Consider the following 23,919-nt stretch of genomic DNA (forward strand, 5'->3'; position numbering starts at 1 on the left):
AAGGTTGAAACAACGTCGTAGAGTTAAAACAATATTTCGGCTGGCCTCAGGTTTAGATGTTACTAAATTATAAAAATGAAATTACAATATTATACAATGGTGCCAATGTTTGCCTTATATTCAGTAGCTGTTTCGTTCATTAAAAGTTGTTCGTTTCACTCATATAAGCTCATTAAGGTCGAGGAATAAAACACATTCTCATCAAAGCTTACCACATTAGCTTTTCAGGTCACTTTCCAGCAAACAAATGCACATCTCCTGGTCATTTTGAGCGCCTGGACGACTCAAATGCTCCTGAAATTCAGCCTTCAAGTTGGCCATAGTACTAATTCGAACATTCGAAGTCAACTCCACTTCAATTTAGCGAAACACCTAATATTAATGGTCGTGTAAAAGCTACAAAATCATCAATATTCGGGCTGGCACGATGCACGCATTGAGTAGTAGGTTCGCACTGACTGCACGGTCACTATTCCAATATGGCGTCGGGCTCGGTTACTATTCCAATATGGCCCCGGGCGCGGTTACTATTCCAACATGGCGTCGGACTCGGGCGCTCTCGTTCGGGCCGACTAATTACGAGCAGTGTCTACACCTCAGTGAGTGAGTGAGTGAGTGAGTGAGTGAGTGAGTGACACATTTGCATATCGGAGTCCCCGCAACAAACACGTTTCTACGCTTCGCGTATCCACGAGTTTAAAAAAGGACGGTAAGATATTGGACATGAAACTGAAAATACTAGAAGAAGGTTAATACAATATCATAAAAAAATCCCAAATTTCTTCTGAAGAATTCTAAATTTTGGAACAGTGGCCTGCCAAAGCGTGGTTGCGATGCATTTTTTAAGCCACCGTAATAGACACTTGATGTCTCTCGAACAATTATTTCTAGAAAATGAAGTTGATCGTAATTGTTTGAATATGTCTAAATTCACAGGTGAAACAACTTTCTAGCCGTCGTTCATAAAAGGGACAACAATGAACAAACTTGGGGTGTATCGGTTACGAGCAAAATTGTTTACTTTGAGGGCGACAACAGACAGGATGACGTCATACGGACTTGGGATGACGTCTTAATTCCTGAATGGCCGCCTTTAAGATCCGCCAGTTTGGTTTTCTCGATGTTTTCACGCGAGCGGAAAACCACCACGCTAATAGTAACAAGATAGATATAACAAAATAATACAAGATGTTGAAATCATCCAAAACTTAAAAACAAATTTGGGAACAGAAGCGTGTTTGCGATGCATTTTTTGAGCCATGAAAATAGACATTTGATGTCTCTTGAACACTTATTTAATTTCTAGAAAAAGAAGATGATCATATTGAATATGTCTAACATAGGTTGGTTAAATTCACAGGCAAAGGAATTTTACAGACGTCGTTTATTAATCGATAGATAACTTTAAAATCAAAAACAGACTAGGCTTTTTAAACTCAAAGAATATTCTGAAAGCCACGATGATTAAACTTGGGTGTATGTGTTACGTGCATATATGTTTACTTTCAGACAGACAAGAAGACAAGCTGACAACCGTAAATTCAAACACACTGACCGCAATCAATATGTATTTTTACAGAAGACTGATTGTTTGTATTAATAAAAGGCAAGGGAAGATATCCACCATGAAACTGAATTTACCAGGAGAAAGTTAACAAAATATCATAAAAAATATCCCAAATTTCCCCTGAAGAACTACAAATTTGTAGCCTGCAACTTCTCTCAAACAATCGAATCATAAGAAAAGAAGTTGATCATTATTGTTCGAATATGTCTAGCATAAGTTAGGTAAATTCAAAGGTGAAGGAAATTTGTAATCGTCGTTCATAAAAGGGAACTTGACTTTTAACAACCGCTAGAAAAATTTAAACCTAAAAACAGACTAGGCTTTTTTAACTCAAAGAATATTAAAGCCACAATGATTTAATTTGGGTGCGTGTGTTAGGTGCAAACATGTTTTACTATGCGGCCGACAACATTGACAGTATGTCGTCATACGGAATTGGAGTGACGTCATAATTTCCGATTGGTCTTCGTTGAGATGCAGCATTTTAGATTTCTTGATTTTTTCCATGCGAGTGGAAAACCACCTACGCTAACAGTCACAAGATACATATAACAAAATAATGCAGGATTTTAAAATGATCTAAAAGATGTTACGACTCTTGCAAGAATGTTAAAAATTCCAGAAAAAAGAAAACAAAAGCAATAAATAAAAAAAACTAATTTGGGTGTGGGGTCGTCACCATCCGAGTGGGATCGTCACGATCCGTCAATATTTAAATAGAAAACGCTAGATCACTCTGGACCAACGATGGCTCGATGTGAAATCTGAATCTAACATTGAAGGCGAAAATATCAGGACACTGTAGTGGGGGACATTTTAGGTACTCGGCTTAACGTGGGGGTACATCTAAAAATTCTGTAAAAGATCGAATTTTTGTTTTTTACTTGAATTTGAATCTTAGGTATTAAAGTTTTATTTTGAGAAAAATTTTTGCTACTGTAAGTTCAAAACTCGTTTTTTCAAAACGAATTAGTTTTGCTTTTGAGAAACGATATTTTGAGAAGGATTTGTCCAATTGAGCTGATATTTTCAGGATTTGTTGTTCTAAGTAAGTTTTGTGTTTTAAGCTTAGCACTTTTCCATCCCGTGCATTTTTTCGAAGTTATGAATTGAAATGTATGCTGATCTATGCTGGATTTTCTGTATCAGATTTGACTGGTCATCATTTCATGTGTTTTTAACTTTTCAAAAATCTCTAAGCTTAAAACAGTAAGCTATTTGTCGTCTTTTAAAAATATAAAAATTATTTATTTTGATCAATTCGTGTAGAAGTTATCTATTCTCAAGTAAGCCCTGGCACTCCCCAGCAGTTGGCAGATTTAATCAGCCGGTGTCAGGGTACAATACAGTTCTAAAGTACAAAACAAATATTCATAATCTTTGGTCTTTAAGCTTTCTAAAAATGTATACTTCGCCATTGTTTGAAATTAAATCTAAATCATGAAAAAAGTTTGAATCGAAAAAATGGTGTGTTCTTAGGTTGATCCCCACCTTAAACTCTTGCCAAAAGAGAACTTTTTAGTAGGTTTTACGCAGGATAAACACAAAAAATGGCAGACCGAATGCCGTAAAATTCCGGAAGTTACGATCCCCCAAAATGGTGATCCCCTGAAAGTAAAGTCAAATAGTGGTGGTTAATATATCTCGAAAAAGGAGAGTTACTTTTGGTCCCCCGTCCCCCGCCGAGAAAAGCGATACCAAAATTCAATGGCATATAGTCAAGTGAAATTTACGAGCGTTAATTTGATAATGTAATCAAAAGCACTCTACTACAAGGGGAGGTATCGCCTATGCCTCTATCAATGTTAAGCCGGCGGAAGGGGGGTGGGGAAAACACGATATTGAGTCGGGATTGATAGTCATTCTTAGCCCTTGGGTAGTGTTTTTAAATGATCTTTCTGTCCCCGGTGAAAGGTTATTTAAATTTTGTGGTGGGTGGGTTGTGGGTGGTCTGGTGAAAGAGACCGGAACTGAGATTACAGCTGCCGTGATATTGACCCCATCCCTATACTTGTTTAATAAGCAAAACACCACTATCGGGCTTGTAGGCCACTATTATTTGGCCTCCTAACCAAATGCAGACTATGGCATAATCAACGGTGGGTTTGTTTATATGGCTTACAATCCTCTGTATCTGTATCTTGTTTTCTGTAGTAATATAAACGTGGCACTGGCCCAAAATTTTAAAATGCTAGACTAAGTACTAGACACATTGTCCAATTAATCACTAGTGCAAATTTAAAATTCAGTTATTTGACATCAGTTTCAGTTACTTCTATTAGTTCAAGTAGCTGTAATTGATTTAAAAGTTGATTTATTTTGAGTAATTAAGCTCAGAGGTTGTGTATTATTTAGTGGAACATAACTGCAGCAGTAAAAGTGGTACAGTTAACGTTTGTCCAACATTTTCACTAGCAATGTTAAACTGGATCTTCATGGAAAGGCTTTAAAATAGGAGTATCAAATAGCACCTTCATAACTCTTCATGGAGCTCATGAACCAGAATCACTGTTTAATGATTCGCTGAAGAATGTTTTTAATTTTGTCCTCCTTTATTGAATGTCTTCTTTAAAAGCTATTATTGTATTACAGTTTCTTTTTTATACATGTGTGGACTTATTAAACTTGTTACATGTAAAGTTTTGTATATGTCCTTATTAAAATTACTTACAAGATAAATAATCCATAGTTAACCAGAAATGAAGAGTTACTTATCACCACTAATTAAATTACTTGTATGCATTATTTTTATGTATGTTTGTGAATTAAATTACCTACAAGGTAGTTCCATATAGTTGACTAAGAGTAGAGAATTAATTATCGCCACTTAAAGACAATTCTTCGTAGGATTTCCATTTATTACGGAAAGAGATAATTCTATTAGATTTGAAAGCAATATATTTTTCAGTTTCGTATTTGTTTTTAAGAATTCTCCTAAAGTGACTAATCGACGGTTTAATATCTTTATGCCTACAACTCCATAAATAGCTCTTACCTAGAATTAGTACATAATTGACTAGATCCATCCCCTCCTTCAAGACTCCTATGACAACGTTACTTAGTAAGAGACATCTGCAACTACTAATATTATTCAAAATGTTGGCAATAACATCCATCCAAAAAGAGTACGAAAAGGGACAAGTAAATAATACATGATTTCTAGTTTCTTTGGTATCTTGACAAAAGGAACAGTTAGGGCTTGGAATATAGCCTGTTTTAAAAAGGATTTCATTGGTAAAAAGAATGGAGTTCAGTACTTTATATTGAAAAGATCTTAAGTAGGGTTCGCTCGTAAAGGCTTCTGAAATACAGTTATCTTCCGAATCTTATTCTTCCTTGGCCCATTTCTTTGGCTTTTCATACTTAAACTTTATCAAAAAGCTATAATAGTCACGGTATTTATAGTTCTCCGGATCAAGAACGACGGTAAAAGAGGGTGGATGTGTACGTAGATTCAATGGCACTGCGTGTCTCTATCCTGTCCAGATCAAGAAATTAAAATTCATAAACCTTTCTCCTTCAAAAGTGTTAAAGGAGTCAATATTTGTCTTATCATATAGCAGATCTTTGGTATGCTTAATACCTTTTGAGAAGTACTGTTTATAAAACACACTTTTACCGTCAACCCTAATTTCTCTGTTATTCCATATAATATATTTATATTCGCCATCACAATCAACAAGGGCTCGTAATTCTGACAACCACAATAACAATTCATGATAGAAATCAGGTAGAATATTTAATTTATCAACAGCATAGTTACAATTAAATACAAATAATCCCCCGTGACTACTTAAGATATCATTAAGATAAAGTTTCCAAAAACTGTTACGGCTATCAAAAATTATTCTTTTTAACCAACTTAACCTTAATGCTTTAACCATGTTTTCATAATCAACCATGTTGATACCGCCAGAATCGTAGGGCGCATAAGTGGAGCGTCTAGTAACCTTATCTTTTCCATTCCATAGGAAATGAAACACCAGAGTATTAAATTCCTTTATAATTTCGGGTGGAGTAGTTAACACAGAACTCGGGTATATCATTTTTGAAAGCAAAAAGGCCTTGATAATCGTTACTTTACCATGGATGGACAGCCCTCTGACTTTCCAAAGTTTAATTACATTTTTGATTTTCTTTAATCTTTGTTTAAAATTCTTTTCAACTGACAGCTTGATATCATACGTTATATGAACCCTTAAGAATTTAATACAGGTTTGCCATTTAACTCCGAATGGTTGATCTTCACAACTCTTAAGAGAGCCAATCCACATTGCTTCGGTCTTTTTAACATTCAGTTTTAAACCAGAAGCCTTCTCAAACTCTTCAAGTAAACTAAAAAGTGCGTTAGCGGAGTTCAAATCCGATAAAACAGCTGTTGTATCGTGCACTAACTGTAATAGTTTAGTCTCCAAATCAATAATTTCTATCCCTTTGATACTATCTTTATTTCTAATGGCAATAGCTAAAATTTCAACCGCCGTTACAAACAGGTAAGGAGAGAGCGGGTCTCCTTGTCTGACTCAACGCTCTATCTTAAAATAGTGGGAGCACAGACCATTATTTATGACGCAGCTTTGAATATTTTTATAGAAAATATTAACCCATCTTATAAAATATGGTCCAAAATTAAATAGTTCTAGACATTTATTAAGAAAGTCCCATTCTAAGCTATCAAAAGCTTTTTCAAAGTCAATGAAAAATAAAATACCGGGCTTGTTGTTATCTTTTGTATATTCCATTATGCCAATGATTGAGCGAATATTGTCACAAAGATTTCGACCTGGGATGTATCCTGACTGATTCTCGTGTATTAAATCCGGCAGCACACGCTTCAGTCTTTCAGCAATAACTTTGGAGGCAATTTTTGCATCAACATTTAGCAGGGAAATTGGTCGCCAGTTTTTAAGATCACAACGGTCTTGATCTTTTTTCTCAATCAGTGTAATTACGGCCTGTCTCAGCGATGGACTTCTCCTTTTATAAAAGACTCATTGAAAGATTCCACTAAAAGTTCTCCAACCGAGTTCCAGAAAGTTCGATACAATTTTATTGGCAATCCATCGTTCCCAGGAGTCTTAAAGTTCGATAAAGTAAAAGAATTCAAGACCTTCGCGCATTCATCTAAGGTAATAACTCCTTCACCAAACTGTCTATAATCTCCTGAAAGTTTTAGTATTAGAAGATCGTCATAATTAAAGGAGGCTTGCATTTGTTGTGCATAAACACAGTGAGATTTATACAGACCTTCGTAGAACTCCTTTTCAGCATGTAAAATTTCGAAAGGGTCAGAAGTAATAACGCCACTCAGTCGAAGTTTCCGAACGTGTTTCTTAACATGATTTCGTTTCTCCAAGTTAAGAAAATACCTAGAGTTCTTTTCTCTATGTTCATGCCAGCGTGCTCTGGATCTTACAATTATACCTTCCACTTTTTCTTCGTACATTTTTTCCATTCTTTCTTTCAGGACATTTAAAGTCACCAAATTTTCCTGGGATGGATCATTTTGAAAAACTAAATGAGCGTTCTGAAATTGTTCGTTTAGTTGTTGCTCTTCTCTTCGTCTTTGCTTGTATTTATTCATAGAGTATTTTCTAGAATGCTTCTTAACGCTATATTTAACCCAGTCCAGTACTGAGCGGGGATCAGACAGGTCTATTCTACCTTCATGTATCCAGGTAGGATCATACGATTTATTTCGTCAACGTACACTTCATCTCTTAATAAAGAGCATTTTAATTTCCATAGTCGGCCCTTAACACCATCACTAACATCTTTAAATTCTATTTTAATCGCCGAGTTATCTGTTTTAATAGATGGTATGATATCGACATCACAAACGTTATCTGATACCGAGTTCGAGATAAGCCAGTAATCTAATCTAGACAAAACCGATCTGGCTGACTCCACGTAAAACTACGCTCTGTGGGATTTTTAATACGCCAAATATCATGCAGATCAAGTTCACATTGTAGACGTTCTATGGCGTTGATTACACTTTGCCCGAGCATAAGAATTCCACCTCTTTTCTCAACAATAGGATTTAATGGACAATTGAAGTCTCCTTCCATTATAATGTTATCAGTGTCGAAATCATTTGTCTTTATACTTTGGAGAACCGAATGATAAAAATCAACTAATTTGTTATCACGATTTGGACCGTATATGTTAACTAAGATAGCTCGTTTACCTTTCAACAGAACTTTGAGTATAATATAACGACCATCTGCGTCCGTGACTATTTCTTCAACGGAGCAATCAAAGTTATTCCGTATTAAAATTGCAACCCCACGAGAGTTATTAGCCCCATGTGAACAAAAGAAGGGAGCGTCCCATTCCCTTTCCACAATAACTCATAACCTTTCGTGGAATGTGTTTCCTGAAGAAAAATAACATCCGCTTTCTGCTTTCTACATCATGTAAATATTGTTCTTCTTTTACGAAAGTTGCTGATGCCTCTTACATTTAAGGAAATAAATTTACCCACTACCATTTGTAAATATAAAAAAGAACGAAATATAAAGGCAACAAACTTGAACTGACTACCAGGGGAGACGGAGCTAGAATAAATTTTGTAGGCATGAACTAGAGATGCATTAATTATTGTAGACATATAGTTAACACTTTTATTAAGATTTATTATTATTAAGATTCTCTGAAGAATGACACTTGAGTTGAGAAGATATGTACAGTGGAACCCCGTTTATACGGTCACCAATGCGACACAAAAATGTGGCCGTATTAGCAGGGTAGGATCAAATTTCATGACATATTTGAATTGGGTGACGTCTTAACAGATATATTACACTCTCGAGGAAAAGGTTATTCATCGTGGTAGATGCAATAATAAAGTGTTTTATCGTTTGTCTCACGATGTAGTCACTTGAGATGTAGATCGCGACGTTTCGACTGCTTACTACTAGTCTTCTTCAGACGATAAGGTCGACTGATTGCACGGTATCATTTATATCACAAAGGTCGGCTGTGATTGGTGCATTTCGATCCTCCTATAATTCCATTGTTCCGGCGAGTAGCTGTTCCCTCAGTGGTCCGCTGTTGTACCGTTCTCCTGTTGTTGTGGTTCTTGATCGTGGGTATCTATGCTTCAGGAATTTCAATTCCACTATCCCTGTTGATGTTATTAGGGTGAAGTCTTATGTGAATAGCTTCCTTGACCCTACGTGTGTACCAGTGAGGATCTCGATCAATAAACTTGACCTCATTCCAGATAGGATAGTGGCCGGTCTCGTGGGTGTGTTCAGAAACGGCGGAGGTCTGGGTATATTCGGGCGAGTCGTACATCCCTGTCGTGTTCTTTGATACTCTCCTGCATAGATCTCCCTGTTTGCCCGATTTAGACTTTGCCGTACTGACAGGGAATCCTGTAGACAACACCATCTTGTTTAGCCGGGTTGACGGTGTCCTTTGGTCGCACTAAGTGTGACCGAAGTGTCGTGTCGGACTTAAAGACGGTGCGAATGCCTTGTTGTTCTAGGCAGCGGCGGAGAGACTCCGAAACTCCTTGGACATAAGGTAAAACGGCGGTGGATTTAAATTCCGTGACAAGCTCTCTTCTTGGGGTTGTTCGTGCCTTTGTGATCTTCTGTACAAAAGAGGAGGGATATTCGTTAGAAACAAGTACAGATGACAGATGTTTCTTCTCTCCAGCGATTACTGATGGTTTGGTCACGAGACGTTTAGCCCGGTCGTACAGACACTTCACAATACCGCGCTTTACTGACTGAGGGTGGTGTGAATCATAAGCTAGGTACTGATCAGTATGTGTTGGTTTCCTGTAGACACTGGTGGTAAGACGGCCATCAGGTTCTCTGTAAACTGACGTGTCGAGAAAGGCGATCTTGCTGTTGTTCTCGATCTCCATGGTTAAACGGATTGATGGTTGTTGACTGTTCAGGTGCTGCAGGAAGACATCAACTCTATCCCGATCCAGGATGGTGAAAGTACCATCTACGTAGCGTTTCCAGATCTTAGGCTTGCAAGGTGCGGACTCTATTGCTTGTTCTTCAAATATCTCCATGTAGAGATTAGCAATAACCGCGGATACAGGGCTCCCCATGGCTGCGCCCTCTCGTTGTTCGTAAATCGATCCGTTGTACTGGAAGTACGTAGATCTTAATACGAAATCCAAGAGGTCCGCGATTTGAACTGGTGTAAGTGTCGTGCGGCCAGCCAGGCCCGCGTCGTTCTCCATTTTTTGTAGCGCGGCTTGTACAGTGTCTTTTTTTTTTTGCAAGTACTCCAGCTTTTGTTACTGTTGTCTTTGAAAACTTCATTTACTAATTTGTACATTGTTTTGTTAACCTCTGTGTAGACTGGAATTGCTATGAGGAAACACCTGCTGAATTCCACTCATTCATCAGAAAATGTCTGGCTGAGCACATTTGACAATGGTGAGTTTGTGGCTCTTTTCGTACTGTCTTCAGTGTTTATGTTAGATGTCTTATTGGCATACAGTACACAGTTAGGAAGGTAAAGTCTGCATGCGAGCCAAGTGGCCCATCAGGCCGGAGCTTATCCCAGTTTCTGTGGCATGAAGCGACTAGGAGTATTTCTACTCCCCCCTGGATGGGATGCTAGTCCATCGCAGGGTTACCCCCAGCATTAAGTTCGCCGGTACCCATTTATACACCTGGGTGGAGAGAGGCACTGGGAGAGTAAAGTGTCTTGCCCAAGAACACAACACAATGTCCCCGGCCAGGGCTGGAACCCGGACCGCTCGATCCGGAGACGAGCGCACTAGCCATGAGGCCACCGCGCCTCCCTTACACAGTTGGGAAGGGATTAGGTTTTTTTGTAGGTCTTTGTGACACAATCTTCAAGTTTTTCAAACAAAAACTGAGGTCTTGGAGTCTGAATTTTCAATTGACTGGCACACTGTACATGTACTTGTTCTCCTGCCTGTGCAAAAACATGACATCAGTGATATTATATTTACATGGGCCATTTTTATTGGGCATTACATTTGGACGTAATTTATTACATCCGCTAATCTGTGTGTTACATAAAAGTTAAAAATCCATGGAACAGCTGTCTTGTAAAGCCATTGGTTGAGGCAGGACTTCTCAGAATTTTGAGGAATTTTCGTTATGATAATCACTTTCTCAAACTCATTAATAATTCACCAGTTGAAACAAAGAAAATCACAACCGTGAAGGAGGTTTGGATACCTGGTTTTAATTACATGTAGCATAGATTTTGACGATTTTATTTCTCTGTTTACCCCTTAGTTTTTGTTTCGTTTGAGAAGATATATCAAACAGTTAAGACAGTGTTTCATGGGTTAACCAAACACCTCAAATTTCGTCAAAAATACTCTCTTCTTGGTGTTTGGATATCTCGATGAAGCACTGCATCTCTCTTTTGATATATTACGTGAAATTGCATTTTAGCAAAGACTCGGGACTTCAAATAAAGACTTCAGCTGGCTGTGATGAAGGAAGGTCATTTTGAGTTAATCCAACAAGGGATTTTGTAACATAGTTTGAAAAGTAATTATATTTTGCCTTTCACTCTAAACAAGGGCAATAATTTCACAGCTTTAGTGAAAATGCCTTTCATGTACCAATTTAAAGAGTTTTTGTTGCGACTTCATTGAACTAGAGCCTTCATGTTTGTGATCTTGAATAACCTTCAGTGTCTTTTGTAATTCTCGCTAGCTGCCATTTTAGTAGCCTCTTACACTGGGTTCGATTGCCCAATTTAGAGTGCAAATTTATCACGTGATTTTCAAAAGCAAACAACTTAAAATGTAAAGGAGATTTTGGAAAAATTCATATAAACTTGAGCTTTCGAAAGGCAATATACTTGAATTTGAGGTAATCTGAAAGCCTTTGTGCGAGAGAAAAAGATAAAATACTCGAGTTTTGCTGGTTTGACTACAGCCTTAACTTGCTCCTGACAGACTTGAGTGACCTTGAGTGACCTTCTGTAGCCTGTATTCACGCTAGTCTTAATGACCTGGATGACTTGCAAATTACTCAGTCCCACGTGATTTCCAAAAGAGCTGACATCTTCTAATTAGGAGTTTTCGACTTTCAACCAATAGACCTTTTTCGCTTGGGCGGTTTGTTGTCCCATTACAGACCACGTGATATTCTCTAGGGAATTGTTCTTTTATCAGTTTAAAAATCCTTTATTCATATACGCGCAACTAGTTGAAAATTGTCTAGCGTATGATCACATGGTCTGAAATGGGGCAACAAAGCGCCCAGTCGAGAAAGGTCTATTCCTTCTTATTAGGTCTATTTTAAAAATAATTTTCGTGAATTTGAGATTCTCCGGACCCCTTCTTACCAGGGGAAAAAGGTAACGTACTCAATTCTTCCTGATTTAGACCACTGCATTTGGATCTGTCAGATCAAACTGGATGACCTTGAATGACCTTCAACAGGGTGTGACCATCTCATTCTGATGCAAATTAGCAATGAAAGTGATTTCTTAAAGTGAAACAACTTTTGAAGATTCCGACCAAATTTTTGTTTATCAGTAAGTGGGGATATAACACGATTTTTGGCATAGGAGCTTGATTACAAAGAGCAGTCAATTTTTCAAACTTATCCCAGTTCAGTCTAAGAAATAAACTGAATTGTCAACATGGCGGCGATAAGGAATGCTTTAATTTTCAAAAGGACAAAATGATTTGCTACTAACTAGCAGCTTTAGACGGGTGCGGACTTCTAAAACTTTACATGCATTTTTTTTAAGAGATTGTTTATTCTTGTTCTTGCAGAATGCGCCTTAATTAGAAAGCACTGCATTGTTGACATGGATGGGTATATTTTCCATAGGTTAGCTCTTTATTCAATATTGCCGCGGGACACAGACATAGATTCTCATGGACTCCCGTGCGCGCCAGAAGCCTCAGGAGATGAAGAAGCCACGAAGAAATCACGGCGTTTGGTTTACGTTTCATGTGGATCGTTAGGTAAAGAATAATTATTACACAGAACCAGTATTAAGCCTTTCATTTCCAAGAACAATTAGAGAATCAAAGTCACTCCAATGACGAGAATTTAACTGAGGAATGTTGCCGTCATGTACGATTAAATTCTCATAACTAGCATTACACGAAGTGCATGCTCTTCAGTAAGGAGAACTAAGATTTTAAATTGGTAGCGCGCGGACCCATGTTTTGAAAACCAGAGACTTCAATTTGGCGAGTTGATGTAACTTTTTCAGAGGAATTTTATCTTTCACTACTCTACGGCGCAACTGAGTGTGAATGTTTCTAAAAGATCTCGCCGTATTTCATTCCTCCTGAGACCAAATTTCATTGTAGGCCATGAAGCTGCATGCAAATTTTTTAAACATCGTTTCGTCTTATTTTTCACGGCGCAATTAATTGTGATTGTTTTTGAAAGTCTAACCGTACATATCTTCTACCAGAGGCCTAAATTTGTTGTCGGTCATGCAACGAAGTTAAATTTTTCAAGGTAACTTGTTCTTCTATTTTACGGCGCAATTAATTATGAATGTTTCTAAAAGATCTCGCCGTATTTTTCCTCTCCAATTGAGTAAATTCATCTTCAGTCATGAAACCGTATATGGATTTTAAGAAGCCATTTTGTATTGCATTTTAGGGCACAATAGGCCACGTTCGATATATCAATATTCTAACACGGCTCCGAGGCTTTCGGGACAAACGTCTATATTTGGTGTTGTTTTCTTTGTATCCGAGTCTCTTTTGGGAATTGAGAGACAGAAACTTGAAAAAATGCAATTTGGACCTGAAAGCCTCGGAGCTATGTTGGAATATTGATATATGGAACGTAGCCTTTTGCTTGTGAATTTTTCTGAATTTCTCGCCGTATTTTTTGAACTGCTAGATTTTACAGCAAATTACGCAGAGAGAGAATTCAAGAAATTTCGGAAGCAAACAACTCAAATTATGAAATATTACCATTGCGCAAATAGCAAACGAACAGAATTATTCTTCAAATAACACTGAATTTCTGACCAAAATTTTCTTGTTATTCAAACTTCTCTTATTACGATTTCGTGTGGTTTCTTTGCATGGGTCCGCGTTTATTTTGTATTCATTCGCTTTGAAGACTTGAAATCGCTGTAGTTGAAAGAGAAATTATCTCTAAATTTGACCTGACTTGTAATTTTTAATGAACAAAATTTCCGGCAATATTTTTTTTGTACCTCCGTAGTAAACATTTTTGCTAAGAACGAGACAAAATATGTAATTTCACTTTTGATTTTGAGAAACTTATTTTCTTTGCTTTGATTGTTGTAATTACTACTTAGATATTTTTCAGACTTACTAACAATTATCAACTGTTTTAAATAATTACTTTGGTATATAGATACAGTGAAATTTTACGACTCGTAAAATTACTCTGTATCTATCGACCGTAGTAGTTAGTTAAACAGTTTTCATACTTAACTTGTAAATATATACTCAATAAAGATCACAACTTGTAAATCAGTTATCAATTAAAACTTTATTGAATGGAAATAAAGAAACAATATTGTAATCAACAAATGAATCTTCTGTCACTTAATAAAAAAATGCGCGCTTTTAATGGGGCCTGGAAACTAGTCGAAATGTAGGCTATCTCTTTTACTATATTTTGACTATGTAGTGTTGCCGACGCGGAAAAACGTTCTGCACTTTTAACCAGGGTCTAGTAACAAGTCAAAATAAAGGCTGACTTTCGATGGGCCAAATCTGACTGCAAACTGCAGAGATTTTTCCCGCCAAAAGACTTAGTTTTATTTTGGAAAAATTTCCAGGCACCGTTTAAAAACGCGCTCTATTTTCCCGCCAAAAGACTTTATTTTTGAAAATTTTTTCAGGTAAAAGACTTGGAATTGTTCTGACGAAACTATCAGAAACCATTTGTAACAGGCGCAGTTGCCAGCAAAAATACTTGTAATTTCTTTCAATAAGTGCAGACGAATAATCTGAACGAAAGCAATATTTTGCCCTTAACGCTTTCTGTTTTCTTGCTCTGATACATTTTAAACTTGGCAAATGTCCAACGTGTTTTCGCGTTCCCTATTAAATATATCTGTGCGTATTCAGCAAAGAGAAAACTTCACGATGAGAACTTGCAGCAGCTTTATTATACAGAATCGGTCTAAAATGCAGTTTAATGGCATGTTAGACTTCCTTCACTCCTGCAAAAGAAATAATTCAATCGCGTAATACCGTGTTCAACTGAGGAAAAACAAACATTAAAAGTTTATACCAACAGGAGCCACGATTAATTATGGCTCCTGATACCAAGACGCACACATCTTACTCTGAGCTCTAGCATACGACACAAACAGCTCCGTAACTTTTTTTGGAAACATCAAAATTACGCTGTAAAGTATTGGAAATTGGGTCGTGAAGGCGAGGCATAACTTGTTTCTATCAGTCTTTGTGTTATTATGCTCACGGATTTTTTAAAATCTCTTGGAAATTGCAAGCCATTTATGCCGAGAAATAAAACGTTTGTTGCAATACAAATAAAATGAAAGCTTTATGATCCTTTATCATTGCGGTAGCAAACTACGCGAAACCTTAAAGCTCTGTTTTTCAAACTTTCCTAAAAATTTAGATGCAACCTGGCTAAAACGAAAGGCATCTGGGTGAGATATACACTTATACCAATAGGTGCTTTATCTGTAAATGCAAATTGTGAGGAAATGAAGCATGTTGTTGTCTGCAAATCCAAATTCGTTCTGTTATTTTAATTAACTTACATTATGTGCGAGGAAAAATATTGAAATTTTGTCCGTGTTTTTAACCACAAGGCATCATTTCTTATTTTGTCTATCGAGACGAAAATCCCACGTCTCAAAAAGTATATTTTCTTTAAGCCTCAAAACAAGTTGATTAAAATCTGCAGCAGCTGCGGATTTTCCTTCATAGGAAATGAGAAACAAACCGAATAAATAACAAAATTGCTGCTAATGCTAAATCGACGACGACATTTCTAATGATGTCGAGCAAACCACTGAATGAAATGACAATTGTCTAATAATTCCCCCAAAAAGGTCACATCAGCATTGTTTGACACAAATCGTCAAATTTGGCCACTTAAAAAAATGAAATGTTTGAACAGGAATTGAAAATGAAAAACTTATATGCCCACATGCATGATATAATAACATGTTGACGTTTGAAGAATACTTATGCTAACGTATTAACCAATTACGTTTCAACAGGGTCTCTGACTTAGAGAAAAACACTAACATGAAAAAGAGTTGAGATCGACTTTCTAGTCAGCACCACTCTCAGAGAAGATCTGGACGAATCAGTTTCAAAGAAAAAGGTTGCTTTTCCTTTATTCTCATTTCTATCTATTTCAATTATTCACAGCCGCAATTTAGGCCAAATTACATTTGAAATTTGCACTGAACGATGCTCAACTCTGAAATGACCTCTTGATAGTGTGAATACCAGCCATCATATGAAAATCTATCATTACGCCTTAACAAACTTTTTTATGTTATTCAGCGCCATGCCATGTTAAGTACTGAAGTAAAGCACGATTTGTTTACATTGTTTTCTCAGTTGTGTTAGCCTCGATTAAATTCTGTTTTCAGAATTTTCCAGCTATAAATTAGTGTAACTTGTGCGTGTGCGCAATATACAAAGTAGCTGGCTTAATTTGTAATGTTTCCTGTGATTTTTTGAATAACTTCAAAAATGACCGAAAATCAAGGGGACGTTCTTGCCCGAAGCCTTTCATTACTACTTTGTATTAATCATGTTTGTGGTCAACTTAAAAATTTTCTCAAATTCCAGTCACGATTTGAACAGTTGAGCCCAGGTTTTCTTTTCGTTACGTCTTAAAAATTGATTGAAACTGACATACCGTTAAATGCCATGTAACAGCTCATATGATACTTCATGACGTAGTAAAATTGCTTGTGAAACTTGTGCGATGTTCTCTCGCCATTGGTTATCCTAATGAAGGAAAAAAAAACGGCCTAAAACGAAGACCAAAAGAGTTGAAACTGCAGCAACTCAAGATAATTTGGCAGTAACGAAAGTTACTATTGAATGAAATCGGTGAAATTACAAGCTTCAGTTCAAATACTTAACTCCCCCTTTAAGGGAAAAAGTAACGAACAACCACAACAGCAAGGAAACAACCAACGCAGAAACAAAATGCAAAAAAACAAAGAAAACTTACTGATGTGCTGATTCATTATTCCCAATACTTAACAAACACTTTATGCTTAATTTCGAGATTTCATGATAAAAGAAACATCAGTCGCAGGACGCCTGCACTTTAAAAGCAGTCGATCTGTTTTTCTTGACCAGTGGATGAAAGAGTTTTCAGATTCCAAGAAGTAAATCGGTTTGTGATCCAAAGAAATTTTCAGTTAGTGAGTGAGTGAAAGAGCAATGTTCACAGCTAAAATTGTACATATATTGACTTGAATGGTGTAAACTGTGCGCGTACTGTTGCAACTGGCAAAAAGTTGAAAAACTAAGTAGTGTGTGATTTTACAGTGCTTTCTACAGTTCTACCAACCTGGCAAACTTCAAACGAAGACGCACTAGCCGCACTGAAACCGTACAAGCTCGACTGAACCTCGGCACGTGTGCCTTGTCTTCATGGCAAATATATCGTTGTTTCGGTCGAATAATCGTTACTCGGCCACATAACATGTCTGTCTCTTTCCACTAACATCATAACTGTCGGTTTTGCAAGATTAGGTTACCAAACGTTTCACTCTTTTTGTAGAAACGTGGACGGAACAGGAACTAACGAAGACGATGGCGGATAACTGAACATGAGATGAATAATTATCAGCATCAGCACGTGCACTATGAATAATATTATTTGCAATGGAAATTATTGACCGTGAGTGATTTCGCACCAGAAGAAATTTGGTTGGTAGCGATAACGACCAGAAACGATTTTAGTGAGACGATGGCAGCACAAAAAGACCAATGTTATATGAAATCAAATTAAGATGGATCAGTCAATTTAGAAGAAAGAGTCCTACGCGTTCGAATCGTGGGGTTCACGCAAAGGAAGCAGACTGGATATTGCGTGAGGAGTAGGGAAGGCTTTTTTAATGTATTTTTTGGCAGCTAAAGCTGATGTAGCTTCCTCTCTAAATATAATTTATTTAGTTTATTTATTATTTCTGTTGGGCGCAAATTTTGAGTCAACTGCAACGGTCTTTACATCATCAAAACACTTTGTAATTTGAATTGAGAGAAACATTGGGACGAGATATTCCAGTTCTTAATGGCCAATCAGAACACACTCAGAAACCCCTCCCCCAGGTTTCCCTCTAGCTCACTCAAACACTGATATGACTGTTAGAGAAGTGACCGATGGCATGACTTCATTGTACGATACTCTCTCGTCCTCTACGCTGTTTTCAGCAGGAAATCAAACTAAGAAGAGACGCATTCACAGCTATAGTGTGTACTGGTAGCTTTTGAAATTGCATGACTTGTCTGAAATTATTACACAGTTTCCTGCATGGTGGACTATGTTTTGAAACCATTTAGTTTTCTTGTAATCTTTACAGGTATTATCACATATCACTAATTACTTTTTCACTTCCTTTGTACTGGCCTTGGAGAACAGCAAAATGAATTCTTAGCAGGAAGAACAGAACTTTGAGAAGACGTGCGTTATTATACGATGGATTTGACAAGGCTGAGAGCTAGGGTACAGGATATGAGGATATCAAAAAGCCGTCAACTGGGGATATTTTTGGTCTACTACTGGATGAAAGCAAATAGGGCAATTACTATGAAAAATATTGATATTTAAACTTTAAAATTGATAACGTTTTTCTTGATGGTAGCTTCAGGGCTCATAAATAATATAACATCTCAGACTGGATCAATTTTGAAAATCAGGTCGTTTCGCAACTCGGCTCGATATATCTGGAAAACTTCCTTCACACCAAATCCAATACTGTCACGAAAAGCAAAAATGAATATCAAACAAAAAGCTTCATTAAAGAAACAAAGGATGCCAACTGACATCTCCAACAAAACCTCGAGCAAATGGACAAAGTTATATTTAACTTTTCTGTTCATAAAGGATTACCAGAATATCACAGTAAATTGAAAAAATACCATATAAAAACATGTTGAACTGTTTTACTCACGATAAGCTTACGTGGTCCTACATAAGCTTCTTCTCTCTTCCCTTAATCAGAGGAAAACAAACAAAATCAACAGCAAGAATACCGAATGAAAAGCAGGGGAAAATGCAAGACAAGCAACGTGTGGAGAATGTTATGTATATTTTATCAGGAGCGCGAGCTTGGTGGCTTTTTTGAAGACATTAATACAGTCGTTTCCCTCGTTTCGAACGCATCGAACCTCGCTTGCAAAGCGCAAATGTGCCTCCGATGCAGAATTTCGACGCTCGGTGAAGAGATTTCTTTTGAAGACCACCTGCAGAACGAAAAAAAACAAAAAAACAAAAAAACAAAAAAAAAAAACTGAGGAGCAAACGCTTATACAAGTCGGAACAGTTACTTCATTGGCAGACACTTATGTCTACCTTGTTGACAAACACTGTCTCAAAGTTAAATTTAGGTACTCATTCTTGGAGGGCTGTCATGCATTCATCGACTCTGTCAAAGCAGAAGGAAGATGCAAATTATGATGCGAGTTGTGTAAACTTCGCTTTTGCTAAGTTTCCACCCTTAACGTGGACAAAACCCCTGGGTTGTACAATGAAACTTCCTGCCCAAACCGGCTCTTGTCGTTTGAAACATACATGTACATAGAAAAAGGACGTTACTTTTGAAACATTGCAAGTCAAACTTTTAAACAGTTTTTGAACAGACTGGATTCTCAACGGTTTAAGGTAAGAACTGAAGTCTTTAAACATTTCTTATCGGCGTCTGAAGACACCTGACGCAAATCTAGGGTATTCGCTAAGGTAACACCCTGTGTCTTCATACGTTAAATCCATTATAAGCAAAAACATACAGATACAAATGGAATTCACGCTATATTCGGTACTTTCGCACTGTATTTTCCAGAATGTGATAAAAATTCAAAGAGAATGCTACAACTAGACGAAATGTCATGCGGCTTTTAAAAATAGAAAGATGTCCCCACTTGACTCATTCCGAAGGTGATTCATTCAAGGAAATATTTAGACATGGTGTCTCAAACTGCACGAGAACGAATTTCGAAAACAGAAAAGACTGAAATACAGTTTTTGCAATAAATGTTCTCTTGAAAGGAAACACGAATGAGAGGATGATTTCAGGAAATTAAATATGCCATAACAATCAAAATTCCACATATTGCAACCATGAATTTAATTAATAGATTAAATTCTTCTTTGGTTAGAGCACGTCTGATGACGTCATATCTCAAGTTAATTCCCCACCATACGCAACGTTTTGGACTTCCTTGCACTTAATCGCAAAGATGCGGAGACCTGCCATGATTATAGTTTAGTATGTTCGAAATGAAATTTACACGCTCCTGGACGCAAGGTTGACTTTTTACCATCCGCTGACTGTGCCGTGAGACACTGAGGTTATTACAAAGTGCGCCAAAGTTCTTAGTTACCTTATCCGTTTTTCTTGTATTTTTCTGGAGTTAGGGCCCATTTGCCTTTTTCTGGGATACAAAATATATTTCGACTATTCTGCTAATTGGAGAAGAATGGATCAAAGTACCGCGAAAAATTTAACAACTAAATTATGGGCTGATGAGGCCGAAGACCGAATGAACTATCACCTCATAGAAATAAAGAGCGAATGATTTGATTGTGTTAAATAATCTACATTTATTTTATTTTTTTTTCAAATAACGGTTTTCAAGTATTTTTTAACTTGACTATACATCTCGCGCAGGATGTGTCAATTTTTACTTACAAAAAGCTTGCACTGAACTGTTCGCGGGCTCATCAGTAGTTTATTGAAAACTTTATAGGTTTTAAAGTCGCATAACGATGAGCATAATTCTTGGAAATTGAATTATCCAGTAATATTTCTAAATCTTCTTCGAAACATCGGAGAAACGAAAAAGTCGCCATTATGTAGACGACCTCTAGCAACGGCACACTGATGCTTGATAGCGTACGACATCTCAGCCAATCAGATGGCAGTATTTGCTTTAGTTTAGAATTACCCCCAAAACGAATGTTTACGCTCAATATTTCAATTGTTCTTCTTTAAATGAACACTTACCTCCATCACTTATGTTCTGGATTGTTCCAAACAAAAGCCTCCAGCTTGCGGATGTGTTAGAAACGAACTTATCAAGATAATAAAACAAAATGACAAATAAAATTAGTTTCTTTCCTTTAAGAGATAATTTTACCTTCAAAATCGGATGATAAATCTCCTCTACTGATGTGACTAGGTTACAAAATTAGAACTTCCTCTTTCTATCTGTCAGATTTAGTACGCAGCTGTTAAAGATGGTAATATATGTCGCCAGTATGTTAGCTATAACAAGTAACCACAAGATGTATATATTCTTTTCATTTTTTCATTAAACCACAAATTAAGAATTTGCAATTTTGTTCTTTTAAACGTGAGTTTTGGTCTCGTGAGGCTACATTTCTCCTAAATAGCCGCCAATAGTTGCATTTAGTTCGTTTATAATATTACCAGATACCACCAAATATTCAAATAACCGGAATAAAAAAAGTTACAGAGCAAAAAAAACGAAAACAGAAAAAACCGTTTTGGGAATGAAATTTGATTTTGTCACCACAATGTTAAGAAATTTAAAACTGCCATTCTGTTGAAATTTCAGCTGAACGTGGTATTCTTTATTTCTTCTTTTTGGATGATTAAGACACAAAGGATAGAGGATAGAGTCTTGACAGTCCGACACTGCATATATCGGCTTTTGATTCACGTGGTAAATAATTATCTCCAGATTAACAGCCAGGTGAAGGCCAAATTAGTGTTTTAAAAGAGAAGGTTCGAGCATTTTAACGAAATTAGCCAATTGCAGTACATTGACCCTGGATCTTAAGAATCGCCTCCTTACCCAACAAGACTCTAACTGTTGTTCTTCGATAATACTCCGCTGCGCGTGGTATTTTCAATTTTCTTCTCGGTGTTTGAAAATGTGGTCAAACACGTTCTTTCGTGTTTGATATGTTACGCCATACAAATTGAGCGATTCTTGAATCTTGACTACATTTGAGTCGCAGTCGATGTGTTGTCGAACCTTTCAACAATTAAGGCTAGGTGACTGGCAATTTAGGTGACTGTTGTGGATAATGTTAAGTAATGAATGCTTTACATCCTTTACATGTGAAATTCACTTCAGGCCCTAATATGCTAAAATAAAGCTATTAATGAGAAATAAACTTCTCAAACTCATTAATAATTTATCAAACTTAAACAAAGGAAATCAAGATGGTGATGGTGTTTGGATATCCGATCTTAATTAGGCTGGATTTTTACGATTTCTTCTTAGGTTTAGTTTCGATTGAAAAGATATATCAGACGCTCAAGACAGCGTTTACCACATTTTCAAACAACTCGAGGTTCGTCAAAGATACTCCGCTGTGCGTCGTATTTTCAACTTTCTTCTCTGTGTTTGGTAATGTGTTCAAGCACGGTCTTTTGTGTTTGATATATTACTTCACTTACTTCTAGAATGAAGGATACAACCTTGACACTGCATATAACCACTTTTGATTCATTTTGTAAATATCTTATCTCTAGAAAACCCGTGTGTCAGATCAATAGCCAGGTGAAGAGCACATTAGCAATTCAAACGAGAAGCTTCTCGTAAAAGTAATTGTTGCTGACGAATTAGTTGTATTCTGAACATCTGTTTCTCAGCCGGAATATCTCCTTAACCGAGAACTGCTCTTATTTAAGGCCAATCTACGGAGTCTAAAATCAAAAAAGTTAACATCACCACCACTACTGGCTAACGTCATCTTCAGATTCTTAAACCGTAACCTCAAGCAAGTGAAAATGAATCATTTCCTTTGCTTCAAGGTAAGACATTATTCCGAAAATAGAGATAACATTTGTACAATCGTTGTTCGTGGTAATGTCGGAAAAAGTGTTTTTCATAAATGAGCGGTTTAGGTTGAATACACGCGTGGTGTGGTATCACTGGACTCAACAATATTACTTAAAGAAATGAAGTCCAAATACATTCGTAATCAACCCCAAAAAAGGTATCTTCGCAGTGGTTTGAGACTTTCGACAAAATTAGTCGTTTAAAATACCCGACAATACGGTGACTCTGCAACCTGAGCGACATAATTCTCGGCTCCTTACTCAACATAACTCTGCCCATTGTTTAGCCCGTGTTTCAATCTCACGTCATGCAAATTCAGCAGTTCTTGAACCTTAACAGCGTCTGAGTCGGAGTCGATCTGGTGTCGGAATCTTTTTGCAATTAAGGCAGGCAGTTTCGAAGCACGAAAAAGAAATGGAACATTTCGAGTCAGTTGGTATCGACGAAGATTTATGGAGTGTTTTCTGCTTTTGTGAGAAAATGAATTCCTCCGGAATAATTCAAAAGTAATTTAAGGCCGCGGTCAAAGGCTATCACTAGTAAAAATAATGTATTGATCATATTTCTGAAAGCATAAATGGCAATGGAACAAAATTTAGTACACAATTAGGTTTTAACGTCCTGGACATTTGAAAGTAGACTTGGTGCTTCTGAAGGGTCACTTGACATTTCACGTGACTTTTAGCGGAAAATAGACTTTATTCGAGCAATTGGTGGCGGTTTTCAGTAATATCATCTAATAAAAAACGCATTTTAGATGCAGTTCAATTGTTTCCATCCTCTCACGTTTGTAATGACCGCCCCGCTTTTCGTAGAAAACGTTTATAGGGTAAAAGGCCGCTTTTTTCAACAAAATTTGACTTTTGATCACTTCTATCTTCTAATAGCGAAATCAACGTAGATCATTCCAAACGTAACAAGGTAGATGATTTAAACTTGCATCGAAAACGCTTATTTATTGATCAATAGAGTGAAAATTCGCCACCAATTTGCCGATTTATTAAATTTTAACAAAATGACACGTCACGTGGTCATGTATTTTGAACCACGTCACATACCTAGAGAATATCATTGCCTTCACTGAGAGTAAGTCCACATTTGCTTCCTCTGACCAAAGAAGGTATGTATTTCCTCAAAAGGAAGTTAGAAATAAGTTAAGGAGATGACAAATAAGTTATTTATTAACTTTGAGTGGCAGCCAATAACGACTTTGACTGTATCAATATATAGTGTAAGTGGGCACGAACTACAGTCTGTTACTTTTCCAAGTGGATCTATCTCGTTTTGTTTTGCTTTATTCTGTTCTGTTTTTGTTGGAGTTTGTTCAGATATCGACGTTCTCTGCTTGAAATCCTATGGCCGAATATTACTCAGTTATTAC

At 36.9% G+C, this 23,919-nt stretch overlaps 1 long non-coding RNA gene across 1 annotated transcript; it reads right to left on the reverse strand.

The window, feature by feature from the left end:
• Positions 1 to 14,018: 14,018 nt before the first annotated feature.
• LOC149118231 (uncharacterized) lies at positions 14,019 to 16,568 on the reverse strand. The gene is made up of 2 exons (XR_016208058.1): positions 16,405 to 16,568; positions 14,019 to 14,716 (listed from the first exon to the last, which is right to left on the reverse strand). It is a non-coding gene; the product is annotated as an uncharacterized LOC149118231 (long non-coding RNA).
• Positions 16,569 to 23,919: the final 7,351 nt, after the last annotated feature.

The sequence above is a fragment of the Orbicella faveolata genome, unplaced genomic scaffold (assembly GCF_042242905.1).
Source record: "Orbicella faveolata isolate gen_17 unplaced genomic scaffold, um_ofav_v1 contig_1, whole genome shotgun sequence".
Classification (NCBI taxonomy): Eukaryota; Metazoa; Cnidaria; class Anthozoa; order Scleractinia; family Merulinidae; genus Orbicella; species Orbicella faveolata.